Source organism: Balaenoptera ricei, chromosome 20 (assembly GCF_028023285.1).
Source record: "Balaenoptera ricei isolate mBalRic1 chromosome 20, mBalRic1.hap2, whole genome shotgun sequence".
NCBI lineage: Eukaryota > Metazoa > Chordata > Mammalia > Artiodactyla > Balaenopteridae > Balaenoptera > Balaenoptera ricei.
The window spans coordinates 50,360,565-50,366,386 of record NC_082658.1 but is presented as its reverse complement, the minus strand read 5'-3'; positions in this window follow the sequence as shown (position 1 = coordinate 50,366,386).

Here is a 5,822-nt window from a genome sequence, read left to right as displayed (position 1 = left end):
TATAACCCCTTGTCAGTTGCGTCATTTGAAAATATTTTCTCCCATTCTGTAGATTGTCTTTTCATTTTGTTGATGGTTTCCTTTGCTGTGCAAAAATTTTTAAGATTAATTAGGTCTCATTTGTTTATTTTTGCTTTTATGTCTTTTGCTGTTGGAGACTGATCCAAGAAAATATTGCTACGATTTATGTCAGAGAGTTCTGCCCATGTTCTCTTCTAGGAGTCTTATAGTTTCAGGTCTTACATTCCGGTCTGTAAACCATTTTGAGTTTATTTTTGTATATGGTATGAGAGAATGTTCTAATATCATTGTTTTACATGCAGCTCTCCAGGTTTCTCTGCACCACTTGTTGAAGAAACTGTCTTTTCTCCATTATATATTCTTGCCTCCTTTATTGTAGATTAATTGACTGTAGGTATGTGGGTTTATTTCTGGCCTCTCTATTCTGCTCCATTGAACTGTGTGTCTGTTTTTGTGTCAATACCATGATGCTTTGATTACTGTAGCTTTGTAAGTATAGTCTGAAGTCTCCAGTTTTGTTCTTTTATCTCAGGATTGCTTTGGCAATTGGGGGTCTTGTGTGGTTCCATATAAATTTTAGGATTGTTCTAGTTCTGTGAAAAATGTCATGGGTATTTTGGTGGGGATTGCATTAAATCTGTAGATTGCTTTGGGTAGTACGGTCATTTTAATTAATTCTTCCAATACAAGAGCACAGGATAAATTTCCATTTCTTTGAATCATTTTCAATTTCCTTCATCAGTGTTTTATAGTTTTCAGAGTATAGATCTTTCACATCCTTGGTTAAATTTATTCCTAGGTATTTTATTTATTTTTGATATGACTTTTTTTTTTTTTTTTAACTTTTGGGTTTATTTATTTCTGGCTGTGTTGGGTCTTCATTTCTGTGCAAGGGCTTTCTCTAGTTGCGGCAAGTGGGGGCCACTCTTCATCACGGTGCGCGGGCCTGTCATTATCACGGCCTCTCTTGTTGCGGAGCACAGGCTCCAGACGCGCAGGCTCAGTAATTGTGGCTCACGGGCCTAGTTGCTCCACGGCATGTGGGATCCTCCCAGACCAGGGCTCGAACCCGTGTCCCCTGCATTGGCAGGCAGATTCTCAACCACTGCGCCACCAGGGAAGCCTCTTTTGATGTGATTTTAAGTGAGATTTTTAAAAAACTTTCTGATGTTTCATTATTTGTGTATAGAAACGCAACAGATTTCTGTATATTACTCTTGTATCCTGCAACCTTGCTGAATTCATTTATTAATTCTAATAGTTTTTTTTTAGGTGGAGACTTTAGGGTTCCTTATATAGAGTATCATGTCATCTGCAAATAGTGACAGTTTTGCCTCTTTCCTTACAACTTTGATACCTTTTATTTCTTTTTCTTGTCTGATTGCTGTGGCTAGGACTTCTAATACTATGTTAGAAGAAGCAGTGAGAGTGGGCATCCTTGTCTTGTTCCTGAATTTAGAGGAAATGCTTTCAGTTTTTCAGAGTGGTCTGTTGTATCATTTAAGACCTCTGTTGCCTTATTGATTTTGTTTTTTGTCTGCATGATCTGTCCATTGATGTCAGTAGGGTGTTAAAATCTCCTACTATTATTGTTGTATTGTCAATTTCTCCATTTATGTCTGTTAGTATTTGCTTTATATATTTAGGTGTTCCTGTATTGGGTACCTATATGTTAATGAGTATAGTATCCTCTTCTTGTATTCATCCCTTTTTCATTATATAATGCTCTTCTTTGTCTTTTGTTATAGCCTTTTTAAAAAAATTTTTTTATTTTTTAAAATTTATTTTACTTATTTTTTTGGCTGCATTGGGTCTTTGTTGCTGCGTGGGGGCTTTCTCTAGTTGTGGTGAGCAGGGGCTACTCTTCGTTGTGGTACGCGTGCTTCTCATTGTGGTGGCTTCTTTTGTTGCGGAGCATGGGCTCTAGGCGCTTGGGCTTCAGTAGTTGTGGCATGTGGGCTCAGTAGTTGTGGCTCCTGGGCTCTAGAGCGCAGGCTCAGTAGTTGTGGCGCATGGGTTTAGTTGCTCCGCAGCACGTGGGATTTTCCCGGACCAGGGCTTGAACCCATGTCTCCTGCATTGGCAGGCGGATTCTTAACCACTGAGCCACCAGGGATGTCCCTAGCCTTTGTTTTAAAGTCTATTTTGTCTGATATGAGTGTTGCTACCTCTGCTTTTTTGTTGTTTCTATTTGCATGAAATTTCTTTTTCCATCCCCGCACTTTGTCTTTTTTTTTTTTTATTTGGCTGCGTTGGGTCTTAGTTGTGGCACGTGGGATCTTCACTGCGGCATGCAGGATCTTTTGTTGCTGCACGTGGGCTTCTCTAGTTGTGGCACATGGGCTCCAGAGCACGTGGGCTCAGTAGTTGTGGCGTGTGGGCTTAGTTGCCCTGTGGCATGTGAGATCTTAGTGCCCTGACCAGGGATAGAACCAGCGTCCCCTGCACTAGAAGGCAGATTTTTTTTCTTTTTAAAAAATTATTTATTTATTTATTTATTCTTATTTTTGGCTGCGTTGGGTCTTTGTTGCTACGCACAGGCTTTCTCTTAGTTGCGGCGAGTGGGGGCTACTCTTCATTGTGGTGCGTGGGTTTCTCATTGCAGTGGCTTCTCTTGTGCGGAGCACATGCTCTAGGTGCACGGGCTCTAGGTGCACGGGCTTCAGTAGTTGTGGCTTGCGGGCTCTAGAGTGCAGGCTCAGTAGTTGTGGTGCACGGGCTTAGTTGCTCCATGGCATGTGGGATCTTCCCAGACCAGGGCTTGAACCCGTGTCCCCTGCATTGACAGGCAGATTCTTAACCACTGCACCACCAGGGAAGCCCCTTATTGTAGGTTTTTGATTTGTGGTTACCATGGGGCTCATATATATTGACCTGTAATTATATCTAATTGCTTTAAACTGATAATCATATAAGTTCAAACATTCTAAAAGATCTACATTTTTTGCTCCCCTCCCCCACATTTTGAGTTTTTGATATCATTTTACATCTTTGTGCTTATCCCTTTACTGTTTATTGTAGTTGCTTCTTAAAATTTAAAAAAAATCTAAGTACTGGCTTATTTAAGTGATCTTTAATCCTTACTATATATTTGCCTTGCCTATTGGGATTTTCCCTCTCCTATAGAGTCTTCTTTTCCATTTAGAGTAGACCCTTCAACGTTTCTTTTAGGGTAGGTTTAGTATTGCTGAATTCTTTTAGTTTCTGCTTGTCGGAGAAATTCTTTCCTTCTTTTCTAAATGATAATCTTGCTGAATAGAGTATCCTAGGTTGCAGGAGTTTCTTTTTTAGGGCTTTGAATGTATTATGCCACTTCCTTCTGCCCTGCACAGTTTCTCCAGAGAAATGAGCTGATAGCCTTGTGGGGATTCCCTTGTATATGACTCTCTGTTTTTCTCCTGCTGCCTTTAGAATTCTCTCTTTACCTTTAATTTTGCCATTTTAATTATGATATGTCTTGTTGTGGGCCAGTTTGGGCTCATCTTGTTTGGGACTCTCTCTGCTTCCTGAAATTGGATATGTTTCCTTCTTTAGGTTTGGGAAGTTTCCAGCCATAATTTCTTCTAGTACATTTTTGATCCCTTTCTTCTTTTTCTGGAACCCCTATAATGTGAATATTGGCACATTTTATATTATCCCATAGATCTTGTATGTTGCTTTCTCCCTCCCTCCCCCCCCCCCCCCTTTCTTCTTTCTTCTGTTCTTATTGGGTGATTTCTATTATTTTATCTTCCAGGTCACTTATGCATTCTTCTGTGTCATTTAGTCTGCTATTCATTGCTTCTAGAGTGCTTTTTATCTCAGAGATTGAATTATCAATTTTTGATTGGGTCTTTTAAATTTCTAGTTCCTTGGTAGAATGATCTGTGCTTACCTCTACTGTCTTAATTCAGTTAGCATTTTTATTACCAACTTTTTGAATTCATTGTCTATAGACTGATTCTCTTTTTCATTATTTATTTCTTCAGGGGTTTTCTCCTGCTCTTTCAGCAGAGAGTAGTTCCTCTGCGTTTTCATTTTACTTAACTTTCTCTGTCTCTATGAATTGAGGTGCAACAGTTATCTGTTATGGTCTTGAAGGGGTGTTTTTATGTGGGAACATCCCTATGTAGACTGTGTAGACTGTGCCTAACATCTTTGGTGTGTGGGTTGAATTTGATGTGGATGCCAGCCCACTGCTTTCCTCAGGATGTGATGACAACTATCACCTTGATAGGGGGGTACGGCTGGCGTTGGAGGAGCCAAAGACTGTGCAGGGTGTGAGGCGAGACTTCCTGTCTCCTCACTGGCCGCAGTCGCCCTGTTGGGTGGGATCTGCTCCCAAGCTGCTGGAGTGGAAGCCCTGAGGGTCGGGCTGGAGCTGGCTCTGTTCCCTTCAGGTGTGTGTTTTTCCTTCTGCCCACACTGGAACCTTTGCCCCGAAGGAGGGGAGTGCTGCAGTAAGCAGGGTTTGTGTGCTTACACATGTCCAGTGTGCTGCTTGTGTAGGTATCTGCAGTCCCGCCCAGAACCGGATCAAGGTTGTCTTTTCCCCTATTATGGTGGTCTCAGCTCTAGTGTAAGGTTGTGGCATGGAGTGGGTGCGCTGGAGCGTTTGCTTGGGGATCATGGCATTGTGGTTGCAGGAGTCGAAGTGGCTGCACTGTCATCAGAAGTCTGGGCTACTTCTGTGGCGCTGAGTAAGCACCAACAATGGCCACCACTCAGCCTGTACCATACCCCAGGCCCATGGGTCACCTCTGTGTCCCTAGATCGAGTCTTTTTCCAGGATGTGGCTGCCCTAGATTCAGTGCCAAGCTGTGGTGTGGAGTGAGGGGGGCCAGGGGGTTCACTCAGCTTGGGTCAGAGAGTGTGGCAAGGTGGCAGCTGCTAGGGCAGACCTCTCTCCGCCGTTTGGTGGCAAGCCAGCACTGCGTACTCCTCACCAGTGCAGTCTAGGCTTCTCCAGCCTTTCTATGTGTCCCAGCTGTTCTCCAGGCAGCCGAAGGGTCTTGCCTCCTCTGTATAAGACCCCAGGACTAGAATGCCCAGTCTGTCTCTCAACCTGCTCACTCCCCAGGGTGAGTGTCCACCTGTACGATCTCCCTTTTCCTCTTAGTTCCCTCCTGGGGGCACAAGTCTCAAACCTGGTGCTTTTCTTCCCATCCTACCTGGGATAGGATTATGGGGGAATCTTTCTTGCAGCCTTGGTTGTATAGGAGTCCTTCTGCCAGTTTCCACATAGTTTTTGGTGAGAATTGTTCTACATGTAGATGTATTTTTTGATGTGGGGGGGAGGTGAGCTCTATATCCTCTTACTCTGCCATCTTGATCCCCCTCCCACTCTTCCTTTCTCTCTCCTTTCCTCCTCTCATTCTCTCCCTTTCTCTACTCAGGGAACTCTGTGGTACTTGGGGTCATTTCTCATCTGTACCCCAGAAGTCTTTGGAGCTAACAGGAGTCTTGTGCATAGTCACCTGGGCTTGGATCCGCCATCTTCATAACCACATGCTCCAGACTCATGGATTTGGCTCCTTTCAAACAATGTCCATATTGGCAGCTTTCATCCATTCATTCAGCAAATACTCGAGGCCTGCCCTACGCTCAGTCCTGGTCTGGGGTTACTGTGGTAAACAAGACAGGTGTGGCCCTTACTCTCATGAAGGTTAGTGAGGGGAGAAAGGAATAAGCAAATACACAAGGTGATTTTGGTGGTAAGTGCTGTGAAGAAAAGAAAGCAGGCTGATGCGGGAGAAAGTGACTGAGGTTGTCAAGACAGGCCTCACAAAGAGGTGATGCTCGAGACCTAGATGATCAGATTG